Source organism: Hylobates moloch, unplaced genomic scaffold (genome assembly GCF_009828535.3).
Source record: "Hylobates moloch isolate HMO894 unplaced genomic scaffold, HMol_V3 SCAFFOLD_12, whole genome shotgun sequence".
Taxonomy (NCBI): Eukaryota; Metazoa; Chordata; class Mammalia; order Primates; family Hylobatidae; genus Hylobates; species Hylobates moloch.
In genome coordinates this window covers 3,782,979-3,809,252 of record NW_026652287.1, presented here as the reverse complement: position 1 = coordinate 3,809,252, position 26,274 = coordinate 3,782,979, and the positions used below count along the sequence as shown (strand labels likewise).

General features: G+C 45.7%; 1 protein-coding gene and 1 pseudogene across 1 annotated transcript in view; one reads left to right on the top strand and one right to left on the bottom strand.

Annotated features, from left to right (window-relative positions):
* The window catches only part of GLT1D1 (glycosyltransferase 1 domain containing 1), a 187,684-nt gene that overhangs the window by 152,813 nt on the left and 8,597 nt on the right, over window positions 1-26,274 (top strand). The gene's annotated exons all lie outside the window — the stretch shown is intronic.
* Window positions 15,728-26,274, bottom strand: part of LOC116479363 (NACHT, LRR and PYD domains-containing protein 9-like) — a 66,868-nt pseudogene continuing 56,321 nt past the window's right edge.

Here is a 26,274-nt window from a genome sequence, read left to right as displayed (position 1 = left end):
TCTGTGCTTAAATTACCAGATTGGAAAGAAAATAGATGAATCAGGTCCCCCGGGTCTATGAGAAGGTGGTCCAGGCTGGGATAGGGGCGAGGGTGGGCGCCGGGAGTGGGATGCAGGAGGGGCAGGGTGTGTGCCACATCCTCTCTGTTGCCCTCCCTGAGATCAACTAAACACAGTGATCTGAGAGTAGAGGACGCACCTGGGGGAGGTGTTGGGCCCAGTGACCTTGTGGCAAGAGAGGAAGAGATGATCTTGGTGCTGTCTGCTCTTAAGTACAGAGTATTAATAGGAAATTTTGGTTATGGCAAGACCAACAGATCTGAGATGACTGCCATTCAACTGATAGCTGTCACTCACAGTTCCCAAGAGGAGGGGACATGTCTCACCCCACGGGATGCACCAGGGCTGCTCAGGAGACACAGAGAGAGGAATATGCAGGGAAGACACTTTATTGTGGTTTCCATGGGCAGGAACAAGTGAGGCTTAGTATTGAGTCGCTTGAAGAGTTTCAGTGGGATCTGAGCATAGGGGCTGCCTCTAGTTGTCTGGTACCTGGCTTTGGTATGATTGGGCAGGTGGATACTGACCTTAGGGTGTGAGAGCCTGATAAGGAAGATAGTTGTAGGTATGGACTCTGGATTGGTTGGTTTGTATTTGAAAAGTGCTCCTAAGTGGTGGGGAGTGGTGGTGAGGGTTAGGGAATGAGGGAAGCAAGACAAGGCAAGGTGACATAAGCACCTTAGACGTCCTGTTCAGAACCAGGAGTGCCCAGCATATGCTTAGAAGGCAGATGTTAAAAGCATGAATTTTACAGAAGGTAGAATATTACCACATGAGCAATGTTACAAATAGAAATTTCAAAATGTTAAAAATACAATTCTACCAATGAAACTATGTTAAGTTTCACTTAACACCTTAATGAGGGGACCAGTGGAAAACAAAGTCAGTTTGAAGAAGATTATGAGACACCAATGTCTATATGCTCAGTGAAGTTTTCAAAAATGGTCAAATAAGACCAATCAAAGCCATAATCTTTGTAGTTGACTGGTCTAAATCATTTGCATCACCCTTTGACTAAAATCATTTTTAAAATCTAATATTGCAAATTTTTTAAATGTCTGAATTATAATCAAGAATATATATATATATATTTAGTTATTGATACGGTTTGGCTCTGTGACCCCACCCAAATCTCATCTCAAATTGTAATCCCCATAATCCCCACATGTTGAGGGTGGGACCTGGTGGGAGGTGACTGGATCATGGTTGTGTTTTCCCCCATGCTGTTCTTGTGACAGTGAGTTCTCACAAGATCTGATGATTTTATGAGTGTGGTTTGACAGTTCCTCCTACACTCTCTCACCTGCTGCCATGTAAGACGTACCTGCTTCCCCTTCTACCACGATTGTAAGTTTCCTGTGGCCTCCCCAGCCATGTGGAACTGTGAGTCAATTAACCCTCTTTTCTTTGTAAATTACCCAGTGTCAGGCAGTTCTTTATAGCCATGTGAGAATGGACTAATATGGTTATTAATAATATATCACACACAGCCTCTTCCTCAGAACCCTTCCTCTGGTCACAGTTTGTTGGACCAGGAGTAAATGCTTGTTTCAAGATAACAGGCAATCGGAATCTTTCCCTGACAATTTGGAGCCACAAAGGAGAGAGGAAAATATAAGAAAGCGTACAGAAAAAAGCAGAATGTGAGAGAGGGAGAGATCCAAAGGCACTCCAGTCCCTGATTCTGGTCGTTCCTGAGATAGTTCTTATCTTTTTGTTCCAATTGACCCCTCTTAACTTTAAAATAAATCATGCTTTTTGCTTATGTTAGTATGAGTTGGACTGCAATGAAAGTGGCTTATAATTACTTGAAAACTGTTGGTGAACGAAGCTATTTGGAAGTCTGGGATGGGATTAGTCCAAGGCACTGACAGGTCAAGGGTAAAAGCTTCCATCTGAGTGCAGTCAAGCTTAGGGTTTGGTGAATCCCATTCACTGAATCTGTGGGTTTTGCTCTGGCCATGACTGAGGGTGTTCTCATGCCTTTCTGAACCTGTTGTGAGATTTTCTCACTTGGTGACCTTTTCTCACTGGTAACCTTTTCGCTTCCTCTGCGTGAATTCACCCTCAGTGGCAGAGAATGCTAATTCCATACCCAATGCCTACTGTCTCCTCTTTTCTTACCAACTAAACCCCAGTTTTGTTCAGAGAAGGCAGTGTGCTCAGGTAACAATACTACATCCCTCCAGTCTGCCTGTGGCCATGAGTCGCAGTCTCAGCACATCAGTATTTCCTAGATGTGACATTACCGGAAACAGATGCCTTTTACCCTTTGCCTATCCCTTCTTCCTGTCAGAACTCAGACGTGATGGCTGGAGCTCCAACAGCCATCTTGCAAGCATGAGGAGACAGGGAGGTGGCAGCTGGACCATCTTGCAGGAGATTGGAGCAGTGTGCTGTCTCAGCCTTCTTTTTAAAAAACTTCTGTTATATTTTTCTAAACTTTTTGTCATGGAGAAATTTGAACATACATAAAACATGCAATAATATCATGATATACTCATGTAACCATGCCACAGAAATAGGTGGCCCCATCCAACTTTGAGAAGAGTTTCATACAAGGATTACTTACACAGGTGCAGCAGAGTCTAGGAACATCGCATGGGTTGGTGCATCCCTGGGACTAATAGAGGGGGAAGCTTCAAATCTACAGACTCGAAGAGGAGGGGTGGGAGAGGTTCCCATACCTGGAGAGAGAAAGCTGTGTGGAGAGGGCGCTTTGACAGGAGCTGCAGCCTTGTGTGGAGGGGTGCAGCCTCTCCAGTCCCGGCCGCAGTGGGGCCCCTGCAGGGAGGAGCACCCACTTTCCTCCCACTTCTGCTTGGCTGCTGGTACCCCCCATACCTAGAAGCCACTGGATGAGCAAGCAGCTCATCCATCCTTACAAGTGAGTCCCTGGCGCAGAATGCAGGACAAGGAAGGAAGGACAGGTGTCCGCAGGGCCACAGGCACATTGAGGGACAGAGAAGGTGGAGTGTACTCAGGAGGCTGAGGCAGGAGAATCACTTGAACCCAGGAGGCAGAGGTTGCAGTGAGCCAAGATTGCACCACTGCCCTCCAGCCTGGGCGACAAGAGCAAAACTCTGTCAAAAAAAAAAAAAAAAAAAGAGGGCATCACAACTTGGAAGCTTAAAACAATAGAAATTGTCACCCCACAGTCTGGAGGCTGGAATCTGAAACTGGGGTGGCCAGGGTTGTACTCCCTTCAGAGGCTCTAGGGGAAGCTCCCTTCTGCCTCTTCCAGCTCCTGGTGACTCCAGATGTTCTTTGGCCTGAGGCCACATTGCTCCCATCTCTGCCTCTGTGGTCACGTGGCCTCCTCCCTGTGTCTCTCTGTCTTCTCCTCTTCTCTCTCTTGTCAGGATCCTCATTCTCAGCTTTAGGGCCAGATGCAGGATGACGTCATCTCAAGATCCTCACCTTGCTGGGTGCAGTGGCTCACACCTGTAAATCCCAGCACTGTGGGAGGCTGAGGTTGATCACTTGAGGCCAGGAGTTTGAGACCAGCCTGGTCAACATGGGGAAACCCTGTCTCTGCTAAAAATACAAAAATTAGTCTGGCATGATGGTGGGTGCCTGTAATCCCAGCTACTCCTGAAGTTGAGGCATAATAATTGCTTGAACCCAGGAGGCGGAGGTTGCAGTGAGCTGAGATCGTGCCATTGCACTCCAGCCTGGGTGACAGAGCGAGACTCTGTCTCAGAAAGAAAAAAATTCTTGCCTTAGTTATATTTGCAAAGATGCGTGCTCCAGATAAGATCTCATGCTTAGGTTTTGGGTAGACATATCTCTGGAGGGCCATGATTCAACCCACTACACCAGCGCAGATACAGTTTAGCCAAGTTAAGACCATCCATTTATGTGCCAACCCAGGACCTCCATGTTTCCAGAGTAAAATGTGTATGGCACCCTCCAGAGCTTCTCAACGCACCTGGGCCCCCTGCACGAACAAGCTGTCCACTATGTGGATTGCTTAGGCAATTAGCCACTGCTATAGCAGGGGTAGGGGCGAGAGGGTGGGGAGTGGGGACATTTTACACCGAATACTGATGAAATCAGTCAGAGCATTTGTTCTCTGCCCCGTGGAATTAGAAGGCAGGTTGGTGGAAGAAAGGAAGACATCAAAGTGCCGGCTAAAGACGCAAACACCTTAAAATCACCACGCTCTCACACGCTGCTAGTGGGATTGTCATTGGGAGTTTGGCACAAGCTTTCTTTAGAACTACTTGGTATATATATATACACATATATATATTTTATATTTATTATATAGAATAGGTAAACGTATATATATTTATTGAAATGATGCATATATATGCATAAAACAGAGCTTGTAGTGGTACACACGTGTATTTGGGTGATAAGGTTATGGGTAATTTTTATTTTCTTATGCATTTTTTTTCTGTAGTCCTTCAGGTTTTCCAAAGTGAGCATTTTTTGGTAGATTAAAAAATGATATTTTAAAATGAATTAAGGGAATGAAGCAGAAAACATAATTACTAAGTTCTGACTCATCCCTCAGCGACTGTGTCTCTGGTTCCTACCAGGTCCAAATGCCAATGGGAGGGGCGACTGTGTCATTTCTGGAGTGAACTAGCTGAGGGCACGGCATAACATGAGGGGCACCTTTCCCTGTTCTTCCCTGGCATCTCACCGGAGATATTTCATCCTGAAAAGTCATGAAATCTTGATCCAAAGCTCAAACCATGTTTTGTGTAGGTATTTCCTGGGCTTCTGGCTTAACGCTGTGTTTTGGTCTTCCAGCCAGTACTTAATGAAATGGCAGAAAGAAAGAGCTGGACATAAAGGTCGGGCACACTTCAAATACAGTGCTCCAGGATTAAACGTTGAAATGTTCATTTCATACACAGACGGGCACATGACTTTAATCTGTGAGGGTTTTAAGAGGGAGATCGGGACTAACCTCCCACTCAAATGTGGCGTGGTGTTTAACGGGTCAATACTGCCACTGCAGTTCTTAACTCAGTTGAAATTAGCTGTTTTGCGGCTGTCAGTGTATCAGCCATGCCAAGGTTTTTGAAGACCCTACCGAGTGAAATCCTGACATTCGGTGGCGAGTGTACTCAGCAGATTAATTTCAGCGATTTGGGATGCCAGCTTTAATTCAGAGTCGACCCAAGTGATCTAAAGACATAATGGCCAGCCTGAGAGTCCCAAATTAACAAAATGTGAGTTACTTCTGAGCTCTCAGGGCTAAACTCGCCTTTCCTTGTTTAACAACCTCAGTTACTGAAATTTGAAAATCTCTCAAGAGAGGACTTTATTTTTTGCCGATGGAAGGCGGCAATGCTGAACTACGCGGGGAAAGGAAAACAGCTCTCTTTCTCTATGAGCAATTTATAACTCAAGTCAGTTCAAAACATGTAATTAATAGCCCATTCTAATTGGAAGCGAAAGCATAATCCATCTTTGGATGTTCTTGTTCTTACTCCGCTGGCTGAATGTTCACTGGTGAGCAATGAAGCTCACTGGCAAGGCTGCAGTCAAGGGAGGTCTTCTTGGTTCATGTTCTTCGTCTCTAACATTCCTGTGGAAAAATAAAGAAACAGTTTGTCACAGGCGATGGAGGCTTCCATGTGGAAATCAACTATTTAATGCCTCAGTGGGAACTGAGAATTTTTCATTAACTTGTCCGGTGTAATTTCATCATTCCAGGAAGTATCCCTCTTTCTCCTGTGCTTTCAGGTCAGATGCAAAGTCACGAGGAAGTCAAGAGCTCTATCTGGTGTCCTGCCGAGTGGCCGGGCAGCTTTCTTGGTGAACTCCGAGCATTCATCGTCTCCTGCTTTGGTTTTGGTTGACTTGTCGGTGTTGTGATGGTTTGTTCTTTCCCAGGGAGGTGGGTTATTAACCCCAGGCCCATTCCACCTTCCAGCGCCCATCCCTTCTGATCTCATGCCTGCTTGCCTCAGAAGGGTTTGCTCCTCCAGTCATTTGTTTATTCAACAGCTTTTGAGCGCCTATTATGCATCAAATGCACTTCTACACATTAAGGAATCTGACCTCAAGAAACGCAGGCTCCCTGTCCTCATGGGGGGTTGCGTTTTAACAGGTAGAGCTAAACTATGAGCCGGTAAGCCAGTACATTTAAAAAAAAGATAATTGCAGGTAATGATAGGTTTTATTTATTTATTTTGGGACAGCATCTTGCTCTGTCGCACAGGCTGGAGTGCCGTGGTGACCATGGCTGACTGCAGACTCAAACTCCTGGGCTCAAGTGATCCTCCCACCCCAGCCTCTCAAGTAGCTGGGACCACAGGCACACGCCACCATACCCAGCTAATTTTTTTTTTTTTTCTGTGTTGTAAAGACAGAGTCTCACTGTGTTATCCAGGCAGGTCTAGAACTCCTGGGCTCAAGTGATCCTCCTGCTTTGGACTCCAAAGTGCTGGGATTATAGATGTGAGCCACTGCACCTGGCCAGGTTGTAAAGAAGATACAACAGGGCTGGCCGGGCGTGGTGGCTCACACCTGCAATCCCAGCACTTTGGGACACCGAGGTGGGCGGATCACGAGGTCAGATCGAGACTCATCCTGGCTAACACAGTGAAACCCCGTCTCTACTAAAAATTCAAAAAATTAGCCGGGCGTGGTGGCGGGCTCCTGAGGTCCCAGCTACTCGGGAGGCTGAGGCAGGAGAATGGTGTGAACCTGGGAGGCGGAGCTTGCAGTGAGCAGAGATGGCGCCACTGTATTCCAGCCTGGGCGACAGAGCGAGACTCCGTCTCAAAAATAAATAAATAAATAAATAAATAAATAAATAAAAAAGCACAAAACAGGGCTACAGAGTGACTGGGGCGTGTATGAGTGGGGTGAGACTTGGTCTCAGGTGATGGGAGTGGGTGCTTGTGAGGAGGGGCATCGTACTGAGGTGGAATTGTGATCGGTCGCATGTGCACAGCTGAGATGAAGCTGTCCAGACACAGGGAAGAGGAAGTGCAGAAGCCCCAGGTAGGAAGGGCTTGGGCTGTTGGAGGAACAGGAGAAGAAGGGCCTGCCCTGTGGCAGGAGTGAGCGGTGTGGAGGCAGGACAAGTGCTCAGGACTTATGGGGCTGAGACCATGGGGTGTCTGGATGGCAGTGGCCAGTTTGTGTTTTTTAACTTACCTGTCATGGGATGCCATAGGAGAGGTCTAAGTAGGGAGTGGCACGGTGAGATTTGGCTGCTCTGTAGAGAGTGGGTTATAGGAAAGTGAGAACAGCTGGGTCTGAAGTCAAGCAGCAAATGAAAGTGACTGGCTGCTCTCTATTCAGTGAGCATTTATTAAATCTGACAACACACATTTATTACAACATCGTGCACTAAGTAGGCTCTTTTTTTTTCTTTGAGACAGAGTCTCACTCTGTCGCCAGGCTAGAGTGTAGTGGCACGATCTCTGCTCACTGCAACCTCCGCCTCCCAGGTTCAAGCGATTCCCCTGCCTCAGCCTCCCAAGTAGCTGGGACTACAGGTGTGTACCATCACACCTGGCTAATTGTTTTTTGTATTTTAGTAGAGACGGGGTTTCACCATGTTGGCCAGGATGGTCGTGATCTCCTGACCTCGTGATCTGCCCGCATCGGCCTCTCAAAGTGCTGGGATTAGAGGCGTGAGCCACCACGTCCGGTCAGTAGGTTCTTAACAAAACACGGTGGAACTTAGGAATGATAATAGCAATAGTTTACACTTACTGTAACGTCTTGGGGGTAGGGTAGCAGCGGGGACGCAGAGAGACGTGGGCAGGAACAGATATATTTTGGGTGTGGAATTGGTGCATCCTGCTGTTCAATTAGGTGTGGAGGATGCAGGCGAGTGAGCCAGAGGTGCTGCTGTGGTTTTGGCTGGAGCAGCTAGGGGTGCTGTTCATGAGGTGGGCAAGTCTGGGGAGAACTGGCTTGGAGGAGGTAGCTGAGAGAGGAGCGGTGTGGGTGTGCAGGTGTAAGTGTGGGGGTGGGGGGGATGTGAGTCTGTGTGTGAGGGGGTGTGGATGTGTGTGTGGGTGTGTGTCTGTGTGTGAGGTGTGGGTGTGTGGGTGGGGGTGTGAATGTGTGTGGGGGTGTGGGGTGAGTATGTGTGTGGATGTGAGCATGTGGGGGTGAGTGTGTGTGGGGGTGTGAGCATGTGGCTGTGAGTGTGTGTGGGTGGGTGTGGGGGGTGTGAGTGATAAGTGTTATAAAGCAAAATAAGGGGAGCAGAATGGCTGCAGCAGGGGTGCTCTTATTTACGTGGTAGTCAGAGAGGGGTATTTGAGAAGATACCTGAAGGAAATGATGCAGAAAGCCACAAAGAATCACAGGAAAGAGTGTTGGAGGCACGAATGATGAACTGGGTGGGCAGGAGGACACGTTGGGAAGTGACATTAGAGAGCAGACAGGGGCCAAGGATGGGGTAGGGCGAGTTTGACTTTCCCTCTAAGTGATACGGGAGTAATCAGACGATTCTGAAGACAGGAGAGGCACAATCTGGCGGATGTCCTAAAAGAAGCATTCTGGCTGCTCTGCAAAAAATGCATGAGAGAGAGTCAAAGATGGAAGAGGAGAGACCAGGTAGCAGACCATCGCAATAATCCGGGGAGGTTTGGGGCAGAAGAGAGCCATCATCTGACTTATTTTTAGTAGATTTATCTGGAACAGGGCAAGAGTGGATCAAGGGAGAACAGGTAGAAAATCAGTGCAATAATCCCCAGAGATGAGGATCGTGAGAAGTCCTCAGAAGCTGACAGCGCCAGAAGGGTTTGCCGATGGACTGATTGTGTGGAAGGGTTTGCTGATGGACTGACTGCGGCGTGAGGGAAGCGGAGGAGTCCAGGTGACTCCAGGGTCTTCAGCTGGAGCATAGGCATAAATGAAGTTGCCATTGACGGAGAAGGGGAAGATGGCTGCACGAGCGCACTAACTCATGAGTTCTGTCTTAAGCATGTTAAAGTGAGATCTATGCTAGATATACGAGGAGGGATATCCAGAAAGATGCTGCATTGAAAATCTTGAGTCCAAGGTAGATGTCCAGGCCAGATACATAGACTAGAGAGTCATTAACCTGTAGATTGTATTTAAAGAGAAGGAAAAGAGGAGAGAGGAGAAAAAAGAGACCTAAGGAATTGAAAAACAAGGAAGAACCTGCCCAGGAGATGAGGAGGGAGGTGCTAGTGGAGGGAGGTAAGAAACAGGACGGAGTGGGGTCCCCAAAGGAAGAAGTTGATTCAGGAAGGAAGAAGTTGATTCAGGAAGGAAGAAGTTGATTCAGGAAATAAGAAACAATCAATGGTGCTGTATGCTGATTAAAGGCAGATCAAGATGAAGACAGAGAATTGAACATGAAGTTCAGCAACACTGAGATCACGGGTCATCTAGACGGGAACTTCTTTTCTTGAGTGCTGGGAGCAAAAGAGTAGCTTAACAAAAGAGTGAGGAGAGGGAAATACTGTGTCTAAGCTCAGCACAGAGAGAGGTGAAGATGAACTGTGTGTGTTCTGATTGGAGGTCAACCTTTCCTCCCCAAGAGGAGAGTGGTGAAACGTGAGAAGGAAGTAGGAGCAACGGAATACAGATCCAGGTTCAGTAAAAGAACTGCAGGATTTGAAGAATGGGGGGGCAGTGAGCTACACAGGTGAGAAGTGGAGACCAGAGAAGGATGAGACATTTGGAATTGAGAGTGGGGTGGGTGTACTTTTCTTGATAATGAAAAACATCTAAAGGGCGATATCAACAAGGGGCTGCTTCACGACATCTCAGCGTGCAAGGCTAATATCTGTCGCAGAGGGTTATGGAAGGGCTTTGGGAGCATAAAAATTCAGAAATTAATTCTTACTCATGCTCATTGAGGATGCTGAAGAAGGCTGCACGAATGACGTGGGTTTTTGGGGGGTCTTTTTGGCTGGGTCTTGAAGCATGCACAGAATCTAAATGGGTGCGGATTGTGCAGTAGAGGCTAACCTTGCCCCAAGAAAGGCTTGGCTCCTGACCAGCCAGCCTCTAAGTCCTTGGGATGTCCTGCCTGACAAGAGTATCTTTGTTTACCTGGGACCTTTTGCCCACATTAGTCAATGTGGTCCATGGTGGGAGGTCTTAGGCAATGCAGTTATCTGCTCAACCTCTATAGGGGCTGCAGAATAAGGTCAGCCATGAGGGTGATCAGGTGAGTCTACAGGACCATCACCGAGTCAGAACTCTGCCCACCAAGGCTGGGGGAGTTTCACTGGCCGGCGGGAGTCTGAGCGTGCGGCCACGCTTCATGGCTGGGGGCAGTAAGTGCTGTGCCTGTGACTCCAGTGGGAAAGGACAACTGGAACTCTCCTGGGCCCACCCTGTGCACTGCTTCCATATGCTGTATTCAATCTGCATGCTTTCACTGTAATAAACTGTCGCTGTGAGCATAACCGTTTTGCTGAATCATGGGCCTTCTAGGAAGTCATTGAGCCTGGGGGTAGTCTTGAGGGCCACAGTATTCGAGTTAAAGATGAAGGCTAAGATACTCTAGTTAAGGACCTGGTATGAAAAAAACACAGAAACTTGGAAATGTCATTTTCACATGAATAGACAGTACACAGAAAGGAAAAAAATTACTCTTAAACATATGAAAAAAAAGGTCCAACCTGACTCCATAATATCACAAGTATGAAAGTATATTGAGATACCATTTTTTTAACCTAGGAGATTGGAACAAATCCCAAAGCATCGTAACACACTGCACTGTCGAGGCCGTGGGGACCCAAGGTCTCTCACACACAGCTGGTGAAAATGTGAACCAATGCAAGCACCGTGTGGGTTAATTTGGCAATATCCATTAAAATTACAAGTACAAATACATTTCACCCATCTATCCTATGTCTGTAAATGTATCCCACCCAAATACTTGTACATGTGAGAATGCCTATGCATAAGAATATTCACTGCAGCTTTTTTGTGTAATAGAAAAAGATTGAAAGTAACTCATATGTCTATTGGTAGAAGACTGATTGAATAAATTACATGATGCTATCCATCAGAATAAATAATGCAATGCAGCACATCTGAAAAAGAGGAATGAGAAAACTGTGTACTGATGTAGAACGAGATACATTTCAATGAAAAAAAGCAAGTTGCAATACAGTATTACAGCAGGCAACTATTTATGTTAAAAAGTGTGGAAAATAAGAATACACATTGTATTTGCATGTGTTCGCATAAAGATACCATGTAATAATATACAAATAATGAATAAATGTAATGGCCTCTTTAGGGGTGAAGAGAGGAAGGGGAAGGTATTATTTTTGTACCATGTGAATGTATTGTTTATTACAGGGATTAAATTTAAAAAGAAAGAACTGCTATTTTCTAAACCATGGTACATTTTTGAATGCTTCTAAAAGACTGAAATGAAGTTGATTGCAGAAAGATGTTTTGTACCATTTCTGCTGGTTATCTGCTAATGTAGTAGGCAGCCTCTACGATGCCCCCACCAATGCCTGCCTCCTGACATTCATGCTCTTGTGTAATCCCCTCTCCTCACATGTGAGCTGGACTTACTCACTTCTAATAAATGGAACATGGCACATACGATGAGATGTCACTTCCAAGGTTAGGTCATAAAAAGGCTGTAACTCCCACCTTGGGTGGCAATGTGAGGTGAAATGTGTCCCTTTACAATTTATATGTTAAACCCCTAACCCCCAATGTGAATGCATTTGGAAATAGGACCTTTACAGAGCTCATTAAGGTTCAATGAGGTCATAAGGGTAGACCTATAATCTGATAGGATTGTGTCTTTATAAGAAGAGAAGCCAGGCACTGTGGCTTACTTCTGTAATCCCGGTGCTTTGGGAAGTTAAGGTGGGATGATTACTTGAGCTCAGGAGTTGGAGACCAGGCTGGGCAACACAGTGAGCCCCCATTTGTTAAAAATACTTTTAAAAAAATTATGGCTGGGTGCAGTGGCTCATGCTTGTAATCCCAGCATTTTTGGAGGCCAAGGTGGGAGGATCACATAAGCCCAGGAGTTTGAGAGCACCCTGGGCAACACAGTGAAACCCCAATTCTACAAAAAAAAAAAAAAAAAATTAGCCAGGCATGCTGGTGTACACCTGTAGTTCCAACTACTTAGGAGGCTGAGGCCAGAGGATCGCTTGAGCCTTGGAGGTTGAAGCTGCAGTGAGCCATGATTGTGCAACTGCACTCCAGCCTGGGCAACAGAGCAAGACCCTATTTACGAAAAGAAAGAAAGAAAGACAGAAAGATAGAAAGGAAGGAAGGAAGGAAGGAAGGAAGGAAGGAAGGAAGGAAGGAAGGAAAGAAAGAGAAAGAAAGGAGGGAGGGAGGAAAGAAAGAAAGAAAGAAAGAAAGAAAGAAAGAAAGAAAGAAAGAAAGAAAGGAAGAAATCAAGCAAGCAAGCAACACCAGAGCTTTCTCTCTCTCTTTACTATGTGAGGACACAGAGAGAAGGCAGCTAGCCGCAGGCCAGGAGGAGAATCCTCACTACAAACCAACATTCTGGGACCTTGATCTTAGACTTCTAGCTTCCAGAACTGGGAGAAAATAGATTTCCTGTTGTGTAAGCCACACAGCCAATGGTATCTTGATATGGTAGCCTGAACGTGCTCCTACAGGTGACAGGTGTGCTCTCTCACACTCTCTCTCTCTGTGTCATTACTTGTTCTAGAGGGAGTCAGGAGCCACATCACAAAAGAGCTCCATGGAGAGGCCCAGGTGACAGAGGCCTGAGGCTCATTGACAGCCACATGAAAAAGCTTGGAAGCCAACCCTCTCCACATCAAGCCTTGAGATGACTTTACCGCTGGCCAGCATCATGAGAGGCCCTGAGCCAGAGAAACTTGACTAAGCTGCTCCCAGGCTTCTTACCTACAGAGTCTGTGAGATACTGAATGTTAGTTGTGTTCAGCTGCTATGTTTGGGGATAATTTGTTACACAGCAGTAGATAACTGATGCATCCACACAACAAGTTATTCCAAAGCTTAGCAGCCTGAAACAACAAACACTTATTATGGCACACAGTTGCTGTAGCTCAAAAATTGGTACTGGCATAGCCATTGGTCCAGCTCAGGGCTCCTCATGGTTGCCATCAAGATGTTGACCAGGGCTACACTACTGGTTCAACTGGGGCTCGGGAGCCACTTCTAAGGTGGGTCACTCACAGGCTGCTGGAAGGAGGCCTCTGTTCCTGGCTGTGGGCAGAAGGTCTCAGCTCTCCATCACATGGGTCTCTCCACTGGGCTGCTTGAGGGTCCTTTCAACGTGGCAGCTGGTTTCCCCCAGAGCAAGTGATGCAAGAGAGAGAGAGAGAGGAGAGAGAGAGTGTGTGTGGCCCTGGATGTCACATACTATTTATAATACCCTATTGGTGACACAGGTCAGCCCTATTCAGTGTCGGGGGGGGAACTTCCCAGTGGAATGTACTCCAGAATCAGGGACCCTTGGGGAGCAGGTTGAAGACTATTGAGACGGGATTTTTCCCTTCACCTTGACCCCCTTCGGGAGTGGTACATTTCACTCAGCCTGCAGTCTGTGGACAGCTAAGTGTTAACAGTTCAGTGAAGAGTGAGGGTGACAGAATCCTGCACCTGCCCTTTTTGACACAGTTTTTGTTGGGTGTCCAGGAAGAACCAAGTCACATGAACTGTTTGAAAGACGATAAATGTGGAAGGCTTTATTGAACAGTGGAAGTGGCTCTCGGTGGAAGGGGAGCTGGAAAGGAGATGGTTCAGGAAGAAGGTGATATTTCCCTGAAGCCCAGCCATCTCTGGCTGAGCTCCCCTCCAGAGCTGCACCATCTGAAGTTCTCCCGTGCTCATTGCTGTTTCCCGGCTCCCCACTCAGCCGCTTGTATCCCCGCCCATCAGCAGCTTGTGTTGCTCTCTTCTTTTTTTTCCTGCCAGCTAGTCTGACTTTTAGGTACACAGGACAGGGGGCCGTGTGGGCCAAAAAGGCAATAATTTGGAATGGGGTCAGCTGCTTTCACTTAGGGCCGTGGGTCCAGACTTGTGGGTGGAGTTTAGCCGGGAGCCCTTCTGTATCAGGATCAGCTGTTTTTACTTAGGGTGGAGGGGTCCAGGCTTGAGTGTGGAGTTTAGCTGGGATCCCAGAACTTCTGTATCGGGATCAGCTGCTTTTACTTAGGATGGAGGGTTCCGGCTTGAGGGTGGAGTTTAGCTGGGAGCCCAGCCCTTCGGTATCAGGATCAGCTGTTTTTACTTAGGATGGAGGGTTCTGGCTTGAGGGTGGAGTTTAGCTGGGAGCCCAGCCCTCCTGTATCAGGGTCAACTGTTTTTACTTCGGGTGGAGGGTCCAGGCTTGAGGGTGGAGTTTAGATGGGAGCCATTCTGTATCACTAGGACAACATTGATAACACAGTCCCAGGGCTGTGGATGGGTCTCAGGATTGGGGGAGTTTCAGGAATGAGGTTTAGGGATAAGCAAAGAATGCTTGAGCCTTATCAGGTAACAATTGCTAACTACTTGGTGCTTTCCTTTCCCTATAAATTTATATGGAAGCTACATAAAGAAGAGGGAATTAACATAAATGATAATATACTGAATATACCTGTTGGTGATTTTTTTTTTTTTGAGACAGGGTCTTGCTCTGTCACCAAGGCTGGAGTACAGTGGCAGGATCTTGGCTCACTGTAACCTTGACCTCCCAGGCTCAGGTGATCCTCCCATCTCAGCCTCCTGAGTAGCTGGGGTTACAGGCATGTGCCACCATGCCTGGCTAATTTTTGTATTTTTGTAGAGACAATGTCTCTGTATATTGTCCAGGCTGGTCTCAAACTTCAAGGCTCACGCTATCTGCCCACCTAAGCCTCCCAAAGTATTGGGATTACAGGTGTGATCCACGGCACCTGGCCACTGCTGGAGACTTTTTACACAACAGTATGTCATGGAATTCTATGTTAGCACATATAGGCCTACTTTATGCTATTTGGTTTTTAAAAAAAAAAAAATTATGGCAGTGAGGTGTTTAATATTGTCTTTTAAAATATACATAAACAGTGTAGATACATTTGGGTAATACTGAATTTTTAGAAAAAATCTATTGGAGTGTCATATATGAAAGGATAAGTAGAGATTTGGAAATGCTTTTTTTAATTGGACAAGAAAACTGATGAAATCTAAATCTGGACAAACTAGAAACAGAAATTTTGGGTGCTAGCAATATGAACTATAGACACATTCATTCTATCGTCACTTCTATGTCAGAAGTATCAGAGAATTGTGATGCCTGCAAATGCATGCTCTTACACACCAAGGCACCCGTTAAAAAAATAAAGCCAAGCTTTCCAGAGCATTTAGCACTCATTTAATGTACTTGTTCTTCCAAATATTGCAAGGTAGAATGGGATTTCTAAAGATAAGGGAATACAGAACTGAGGCAAAGACAATCAGCACATACACAGCGAATCACTCTCCATAATCATATTGCTAGAACACCGTCAGGAAGTAGCCCTGAAATCACAGACCTGCTGCCATGACGTGCAATTACAGGACAGAGGTGCCAGGAGGAGAAGAGCCCATTGTGACCAAGGAAAGCCTTTGTGAGAAGACTACTTCAGGGTGCTCCCCATCAGAGGAGCACACCCCTGATCTTGTATTCCTCATTGGTCCAAGGTTCATGTGAATTGGTCAGGTGGGGAATTTTTTCTTCCACAGACATCAGCCTCTTCTGAGTTTTTTTTCATCAAAGGCAGATTTGTGCAGCCTTAAATATTTGGAAGTAGGGAAGATGGTTAAGTTTCCTTTCAGCTACAGTGACACCAAGCATCCGCAGTGCACAGTCCGGGTGGCTCAAAGCCTCACACAGCACCACCACCACATCGGGTCCAAGGTAACCAACCCAGTCGAGGTTCAGGCTCCTCCGTGTTTTGCAGGCAGTGAGTGCCGCAGCAAGGTCCTCATAGCAGGCACAGGTGATTAGCCATGTTTGCAGTGCAAGACACTCTCATTTACAGTGAGGATGCTTCAAAGCGTCACATAACTGTTTGACACCAGCACCTCCTATTTCATCACACCCAAGTTTCAGGGTCTTCAGTGTTTCATTGCAAATAAGAACAGCAGCAATGTCCACATAGGAAACGGAAGTAAGGAAACAGCCCATCAACAACAACTCCTGTATGTTTCAGTCTTTGTGCTTCAGCGCTTCACACAGAGACGCCGCTCCATTATCTTCCAGGACATTTGACCCCAGATCAAGAAGGGACAGAGATTTACCCCAGAAAAGGACGTGGGAAATGTCTTCACAGGAGACACAGGTGAGACAGCAGTACATCAACATCAGCAGTTCCAGGGCACAGCAACATCATTCTTTCGTCCTTTTCGGGATTTTCTACCAAGGACAGATGTATCAGCTTGCTGTTGCAGGCCAGGACAGAGGCGATGTCTTCACAACCTTCATCGGAGATGTCACACGTTCCCAGTATCAGCTCTTCTATCTTGCATATTGCGTGCTTCAATGTCTCACACAGGTGCCTGACACCAGTATGGGAGAGGCTAGTGCCACACAGGCTCAGAAGTTTCAGATGAGGGTCGTGAAGAACTGCCTTAAATAATTCTGGATCATTTCCAAAGTTAGACATAAAAGTAAATGTGAGTTTTTGGAGCTTACAACAGGTTGAACCAGCGCTTTGCCAAGAACTGCCAGGGAGGCGTCACCGAGGCTACTGTTTTCCATGTCTAACATCTGGAAGTTCTTGTTGGTACTGAACGTTAAGCAAAGCTTACATGACTTAAACTTTTAAGGCATTGGGTTATTTCCTTCTTTAGGTCTTTGGACAGTGGAAAACCAAAGGACATCTCCAGCAAGCTGACGATTTCTTCTGTTGAAATTCCAAACACAAATACCCCGACCTGGGCCAAGTGGGTTTGAGGCTGAGCCACACTTGCTCTTACAAGCTGGATTATGCTTCTAATGGTTGGGTTAGGATCATCTTTGGGTTGTTGGAGCAAATAAAACATGGCGGCACAGAACTCTTGGATACATACGTGGATGAAGGTAAAACAGTCACCTCTTCTTTGGAGAAGTTTCATACCCACTCACATTAAGCCCTCAGACTCAGATAACCCATTCCTCCGGAGATCCCAAGGCAAAATACAAATGCATGTGTCCAAATTCCCTCTGCAGCCAAAGCACACAGGCTTTTTAGTTGGGCTCTGTTCACCCTAGGTGGAAAACTCTGACTTCCTGCTTTAAATACATTTGTTAAAAATGAATGCATCATTTTTAGCAAATGAATGAAATGCATTCATTTTTAACAAATGAATGAAGGTGTTTTGGGGGTTTATTTCAAGGTCTTCTCCCCTTTCTAGCCACCATTTCATACAAGTACAGACCAACCAGCATATACAGGGATTATGGCACAAGATAAAGAGCAGTCCAGTGTCTCTCACAAAATGGAAGGCTTTCAAGGCTTTATTCTCGCTGAAGAAGTAGGAGAAATACAGCCTCCTTTCAAGTTCAGTGAATCCTGGGAGCTCTATGGGTTTTGGATGCTACAACATAAAATAGTTGTTTTGCATACCCACTTATCCTAATGCAATAAGCAGAGAGGATTCTGGAATCATCTTTTTTTGCAACAAACTGCTCAGGATAATGTGTGTTGGCTGCTGCTGCCTCCAGTCATCACACAAGTCAGCCTTAAGTTCCCAGTCAAACTTCAGTTGCTCAAAGCCATCCATGATGAACAGAATTTGCTCTGGCTGGGGAAAAAAATGTCTTTGATCTTCTCTGGAGACTCAGGCCAGTCCCTAGAGAGGAGCTCCACTAAGCTGGTCTCTGTGATACCATTCGTTTCATAGACATTAAGGAAAAAAACAAATGTGAATCTATCCTTCCATAAGTTTCCTTCTGCCAGTCCCACATCACTTTTTTTTTTTTTGAGACTGAGTCTTGTTCTGTTGCCCAGGCTGCAGTGCAGTGGTGCAATCTCAGCTCAGTGCAATCTCCGCCTCCCAGGTTCAAGTGATTCTCCTGCCTCAGCCTCCCAAGTAGTTGGAATTATAGGCATGCACCAGCACGCCCGGCTAATTTTTGTATTTTTAGTAGAGACAGGGTTTCACCATGTTGGCCAGGCTGGTCTTGAACTCCTGATCTCAGGTGATCTGCCCACCTCGGCCTCCCAAAGTGCTGGGATTACAGGAGTGAGCCACTGCGCCTGGCCCATCACTTTTCTTAAAAGGGTTGTTTTTCCAATTCCATCAGAACCCTCCAGGACCACAGTGAGTAGTCTAGCCTCAGCAGTATATGCATCATTCAACACTTTGACTCATTTTTCATGGTTTCTTTGTGGAAATGCTCACAGACATGGAGACAGGTTTCTGTTTCCCATACAGGTTGAAATTTTTCTTTCATATGCTTCCTATATGGGTTCAGCTTATTTCTTCTCTCTTCCTGAGCCTTCATCCAGAGATCTTTCCTATTGATCTGTAGAAATAGGTTCAGTGTCACCTCCCAAGCCTGTTTTCCTGGAAAATGTTTGTCCAACAGCTTTGCTACATCTTCCTGGGAAGCTCAGTCCGGGTGATTGGCTTGAGTTCCAATTTCAAAGGTTCTTGTTTGAGGAGCTCCTTAAATTTCCAAAACTCTTCGTTTCTGAGCCCCTTCAGCTACCACAACAAGCCAAAATCTGAAAAAAAAAGGATTCTGCCATATTGTCCCAGATTGTGAGCTCAGATATCTCCAGAGGAAAAACAAAGATCCTGAAAAATAAAGAATAAATGATACCCAATCCAGCTCCCGGTCCCTCCGGCTGGTACTCGTCCTACTTTATGCTATTTTAACTGGCATATGGCACTTCGCAGTATGTTTATAGACTGTTTTATTTAACTATTCACTTACTGATGTACTTTTCGGTGAGTTCAAGTTTTGCACTAAGAAAAATAATAATAGACAATCTCAAAAGGTTATATACCATATGATTCCATTTCTACGATATCGTCAAAAAAAAAAAAAAACTATAGTGATGGAGAAGAGATCACAAGGGCCAGAGGTAAGGGGTGGGGGAAGGAGTATGTTACTACAAAGGGTTAATGTGAGGAAATTTCCAGTGCCCTGATGGTGATGCCAGTTACACCAATCTATACCTGTGTAAATGTCATGGAACTATACAGAGACAAGGTGTCAATTTTGATAAGTGGTAATTTTTTTAAAGTAAATCGATTTTTTAAAGTAATCATATATGTACAATGCTGCTGTGACCATCCATACGATGCCCAACACAAGGAGGTTGCTCTAGGGCAGCCTATAGGAAGAGAGATACCAAGTCACAGGTTATCACATCTTTGATTTCAATATTTTCTGCCAATCCCCTTGAAAGCAGCTACACAGATGGGCTTTTTTTTTTTTAATTAGCAAATTTTGTTTCATATATTTGAGGTTCACAATGTGATGTTTTGGGGTACATATAGACGGTAAAAATGGTTACTGCGAAAGAAATAAAACAAAAATAGAAAGAAAATAAAATAAAACAATTACTATTGTGAAGCAGATTGACAACCGTCATCTCACATGGTTCCTTTTTTGTGACAAGAGCAGCTAAAATCTATGTATTTCACAAAACCCCTAATACAACTTTGTTAACTTGCGTCCTCCTAACGCACCTTAGACCTCTAGACCTGTTTATTCTGCATATCTGCTCATTTGTATCCTTTGAGCCACACTGCAGCATTAGTAACATCGTCACAATAACCAAGACACAGAAACCACCTGAGTGCCCATGAGCAGATGAATGGATAAAGACAATGTGGTTCCATAGAGAGAGAGAATGGAATAGTATTCAGCCTTTAAAAAAGGGGCTGGGCGTGGTGGCTCAAGTCTGTAATCCCAGCACTTTGGGAGGCCAAGGCAGGCGGATCATGAGGTCAAGAGATCGAGACCATCAGGGGCAACATGGTGAAACCCCGTCTCTACTAAAAATACAAAAATTAGCTGGGCGTGGTGGCACATGCCTGTAGTTCCAGCTACTTGGGAGGCTGAGGCAGGAGAATTGCTTGAACCAGGAGGCTGAGGTTGTGGTGAGCCGAGATCACGCCATTGCACTCCAGCCTGGGTGACAGAGCGAGACGCCATCTCAGAAAAAAAAAAAAAAAAAAAAGGAGATCCTGCCATGTGCCACAACACGAATGAACCTGGTGGACATCATGCTAAGTGGGATGCAGACACAGAAAAACAAATCCTGCATCATCTCACTTATATGTGGAATATTTTCTAAAGAGCTCAAATATGCAGACACAAAGAATGAAACAGTCATTACCACAGGTGGGGTCTGGGGAAACGAGGAGATGTGGGTGAAGGGATACAAAGCAGAGATGTAGCATGGGCTTTTCTTAAAGGCAACACGGCCTCAGGGATAGTTCCTGCTACGGACTCTATGGGGGACCTCAACGAAGAAGTGAAAATCTATATATTAAAAATCCTAAATATCCCAAATCTATTTTCCAAACTGCTGTCCTTTCTTTTTACTGGGGTAGATTCACAACGCAGGTACAGAATGAGAAATAAAGCAGAAAAAGAGGAAATGAGAGGAAGAGTTGAAAACTCAAGTACCTACAGGGCACAGCTGGTAACATTAAAAAACAATTATTATCATAAGTATAGCAAACATTGACAGAGCTCTTTCAAGACGTCAGGCACTGGCTGACATGGTTTGCCTCTGTGTCCCCACCCAAATCTCATCTCGAATTGTAATCCCCACATGTCAAAGGAGGGACCGACAGGAGGTGATTGGATCATGGGGGTGATTTCCCCCATGCTGTTCTCATGATAGTGAGTTCTCAGGAGATCTGATGGTTTAAAAGTGTGTGGCTTCCTTCACTCTCTCTCTCTCTCTCTCCTGCCACCATGTAGACTGCCTTGCTTCCCCTTCACCTTCTGCCATGATTGTAAGCTTCCTGAGGCCTCCCCAGCCATGCAGAACTGTGAGCCAATTCAACCTCTTTTCTTTATAAATTACCTGGTCTCAGGTAGTATTCTTTATAGCAGTGTGAGAACAGACTAACTCACTGGCCAAATAACTTTCCACATCACAATGTATTTGATCCTCACAACACAACTCTAAAGTCGGTTACCTTCATATCCTGCATATTACAGGTGAGGAAACTGAGGCACAAAGAGAGTGAGCAAAATACCTGATATTACAGCTAGAAAATGGCAGAAGCAGAAGTCAATACAAGGCAGTTCAGAATGCACAACCGTTAAGTGGATGAAATCAGCCAGGAGTTACAATCCCGACATTCCATATTGCATTTTCAACACCGCACCTGACAACCAGAGTGAGGATCGAGGACGTGAGGGCAGATGCAGCAGGCAACAGCTCCACACATGGCTGCCCTTGGAAAACACACCCTCAGCATCAACAGAAATTTCATCTTTTTGTGGAAAGAGCCCAAACTTGGGATTTCTTTATAAAGTGTCTCAATTTTAAAATATGGACTCGGTTTACTTGTAATAACTGTAGATCATCTTATGATCTCTGAATTAGAACTAGATGATGTGTTGACACAAATTGCCAGCCCTCTGTGATTCATTTAGACCAGCTTGAGGAGCTCACCCAAGGATACCCTCTCTTTATCTATGATTGCATCACAAAACTAAATAACACACTAAATCTTAGTGACTTACAATGAACACAGTTTGCTTATTATTATGGTTTATTGATTGTAATTTATTATGATGTTATTAATTACTATAACTATTGCTCATGAGTCTGCAGTTCTGCTGACCTAAGTCATGTTTGGCTGGTTGTGACTGGATCACTCATATATCTGTGGTCAGATGCCTGGTCGGCTGGGGGCTGGCTGGTCTAGAATGGCACACAAGACACTGGTTCTACTGCCTGCTGTTAACAAAATCAAGTCAAGCGACCAGCCTGTGTTTTCCACCTAGGCAAGAGGAAATAGACAACGAAGTCCTAGGCATGGAGCCCAGGGAGGGGAGGTGATAAGGCTGCAAAAATAACCTCGCTTCCTTGCCACTGCACTCATTTTGTGGCCTTACCCCCTCCTCTGCCCGAGCTTTGCACCTAGGAATTTGTTGATTGCTTTAATGAAAGCCAAAGGCTAGAAAGGAACAATTAAACTTTCACAAGTGCTATTAAGTGAAATTATTCATTGACATCTGATAAATTCAAACTATTCAGGTCCAATTTTATTGTTTGCTCCTATTCCCATTGAAATAGTCATCAAAGGAAGCTGAAGTTAGAAGTCGAACCCTATCAGGAGTTAATTCAATGGACTGCATACCTGAAAGGTAATAGGAAAAAAGTGAATAAATAGCCTTAGCTGAGGTGGAAGTTCGGCACTATATGAAGACCACCACCCTCTCAGAAGGCTTTTCCCACCTTCCTCCTAGAATATGTGGAGTTGTGTGAATCTAACATGTTGACATGCAGAACAGTGCTTAGAACAAAGAGAGGATAATGTAAGTGTAAACTATTACTCTTATCATTTCTAAATCCCACCATGTTTTACTAAGAACCTACTTAGTGCATGACGTTGTGATAAATGTGTGTTGTGGGATTTAATAAATACCCCTTGAATTGAGAGCAGCCTGTCACTTTCGTTTGCTGCTTGACTTTCTTTCCTTCCTTCCTCCCTTCCTCCCTCCCTCCCTCCCTCCCTCCCTTCCTTCCTCCTTCCCTCCCTCCCTCCCTCCCTTCTTTCTCTCTCTTTCTCCCTTTCTCCCTTTCTCTCTTTCTTTCTTTCTTTCACAGAGTCATGCTCTGTCACCCAGGCTGGAGTGCAGTGGTGCCCAGCTCACTGCAACCTCTGCCTCTGGGGTTCAAATGATTCTCGTGCCTTAGCCACTCGAGTAGCTGGGATTATAGGGATGCGCCACCACGCCCGGATAATTTTTGTATTTTCAGTAGAGACAGGGTTTTGCCATATTGGCCAGGCTGGACTCGAACTCCTGGCCTCAAGTGATCCACGCACCTTGGCCTCCCAAAGTATGGGGATTACAGGTGTGAGTCATCACACATGGCCACTGCTTGACTTTCTAAGTGAGACATTCACATTCTGGACCTGCAGTAAACAGATTTGCAAAAGCCAGGAATGCCGATCAATAAGGTTAGTTCCATGTTCTTCTCCCCCTCCACACACACACTCTTTAGATTATGTGGTAAATATAAAATGACACCCCAGAGATGTCCACATCTTAATCCCTGGAACCTGTGGAGGGGTTACTGACATGGCCAAACGGATTTTGTAGGGGTGACGTATTAGTCTGTTCTTGCACTGCTATAAAGAAATAACTGAGGGTGGGTAATTTACAAAGAAAAGAGGTTTAAATGGTGCGCAGTTCTGCAGGCTGCACAGGAAGCCTGGTATCATCTGCTCCTGGGAACGCCTCAGGGAGCTTTGATTCATGGCAGAAGGTGAAGTGGAAGCAGCTATCTTACATGGCAGGAGCAGGGCCAAAGGCGAGTGAGGTGCCACACACTTAACCGGATCTCATAGGAACTCAAGCACTCACCCTCCTGAGAACAGCACGGAGAGAATGGTGCTAAACCATTGATGAGAACTCCGCCCCCATGATCCAATCCCCTCCCACCAGGCCCCGCCTCCAACCCTGGGGGTAACAATGCGGCAGGAGATTTGGGTGGAGACGCAGATCCAAACCACATCAGGTGATTATGTGAGGAGATCATCCGGGATTATCCCAAGAATCAAAATGTTTCTAATAGGGAGACAGAGTCCCAGAACAATAGGAGATGCAAGGACACGCAGAGGTCAGAGAGACCTGAAGACGCTGTCCTGCTGGCAAAAAGATGGAAGAAGGGGCTGTATGAGTCCATTCTCGCACTGCTATGAAGACATACCTGAGACTGGGTAATGTCTAAAGAAGCAAGGTGTCATTGGCTCATGGGCATGCTGTACAGGAAGCAGAGTGGCTTTGCTTCAGCTTCTGGGGAGGCCTCAGGGAGCTTTCAATCATGGTGGAAGGCAAAGGGAGAACAGGCACTTCCCCGTGTGTGGAGCAGGAGGAAGTGGGGAGGCGCTGCACACTTTTAAATCACCAGATCTCACAAGAACTCACTATCACCAGGACAGCACCAAAGGCCATGGGGCTAAACCATTCATGGAGGATCCAACTGCATGACCCAATCACCTCCCACCAGGCCCCACCTCCAACATCGGGTATAACCATTCTACATGAGATTTGGGCAGGGACATGGATCCAAACCATGTCAGTAGCCACGAGGCAGGGAATTGCGCAGCGTTTAGGAGCTGCAAGAGGCAAGAAACTGATTCTCCCCAAGAGCCCTCAGCAGGAAGGGAGCTCTGCCAACACCTTGATGTTAGGACGTCTGACCTCGGAACTGTCTGATAATAAATACATGCTGTTTAGAGTCACCGGATTTGTGGTGATTTGTCACTGCAGCAGTAAGATACTAATACAGATGGATATGGGGGCAGCATACCCTCATCAGCTCTCAGCCTCCCCACTCCCATCAAGGAAGAGCTCAGCACAGGGGCTGTCCTCAGGGCCTCTGGGACCAGCCCGCCTGTGTGAATTCCCAGCTCTCACACAAGCCATTTGAATCCCCTGTGTCTCAGTTTCCTCACCTACACAATGGGCGTAATACACGCTCATGCCTCATAGCGCTGAGAGAAGGATTCAGTGAATTAATACATGAAATGTGTTTCCAGTTTCTAGCACATATAAAACATATGTCCTGATTTCTAGGGATCTGAAAACCAGTTTGAGAAGAAAGACAGTTCTTGGTGTTAGTATTATGTATCTCCATTTCTAATTAAATTCAAGGAGAGAAGAAAAGAAACAACCGCTTCTGCAAACCTGGGTACAGCGTTTCTCTGTGCAAGCCTTAGAGATCTGTGCTCTAGTGTGTGTTGTGTGGGCCTGTTAGCACGTTTAACTTTTGACGGATCGCTTATCTTAGTTATTGCTTTCTATTTTTTTTCCCTTGGACCCCAGTAATAACTTGGGCCTTTCTATGGTATGAAAGATCTTTGAAAATAGTTTAGACCCTGTTGGATGCCTACTAAAATATGATTGAATTAAGCTTAAACTCCAGATGGCCTTTATCTAGAGGAGTAACACAAGTAAAAGATTTTTTCATGTAAAAGGCTAGACATCACATTGGTTGCCATCTCCCTAAAGCCCTTGTAGACCTAGAAACATTAAAAAAAAAAAAAAAAAAAACACCTCGTGCATCTCATTGATGCCCATCCTTCTCTATGGAGAAACATGCATTTGCTCGAATCCAGGAAGAGCTCACCAGTGTCCCCCTGTGTTGCCCTCTGACCCTTTTCTCCTCACCCCCACCCGGGTTCAGGTGCTCTGTGGTCAGTGCTGTGTGGAAGGCTGGAATGGAAATTGCCCAGATATTGTACCTATGCAAATGGGGTGACCAGTTGATTCGTAATGGTCATTATGGTACAAATACATTTCGTCTGGAACATTTCTTGAAGGACAGTCATTGTTATTTGGCTTTGCAAGCTCATGAGGAAAGTAATTTGTAGGACATGAAAAAGAGACTTGTTTCTTATTGTGTGGCAACAGGATTAATAATTAATCAATGAGTTAGCCCTAAGCTCCATTCATGTGTATGTAAGTGTCTATTCCACACCTCTGGATGAGTATCTAAAAGGCACCTCTAACTCATTCTAACCACACGGGTTCTTGGTTTTTGTTCTACTGTTCATTTCTCCCCCTAAGAGTAGACTCAGTGGCACAGAATGGAAATCACAAAATAACAGCTGCATAAACATAACGGGCCTTATTCTCCCACATAAAAGGCATTGAAAGATGGACAGCTCAGGCCTGACACAGAGACCCCATGAAGTAATCAGCGACCGAGGCTTTTTCTACCCCAAGTTCACAAGGTGGCCCCTGAAACTCCAACTACCATATAGCCATTCCATGTAGCCAAAAGGAGAGGTAAGAGGTGGGCCCCTCTAGGCTGAGCCAGAACCTTTAAAGGCCTTTCCTGGAAGTTCCTTCCGAAGATGCCACTTTTATCTGATTGGCCAGGCCTTAGTCACATGCCCAAACCCAGCTGCCAGGAGGAAGGCCAGAAGGTGCAGACTTTTTGATCTCAGCAAGTTGCCATCCCTGAGAAAGGCTGGGCTCTGAGGCCGAGAGAGGACGAGGGAGCACCAGTGGGGCAACAGCAGTATCAGCTACCCCTCCAAACCGCTCCTCCCTCAGCTACTCCCTCCAAACTGCTCCTCTCTCAGCTACCCCCTCCAACCTGCTCCTCTCTCAGCTAC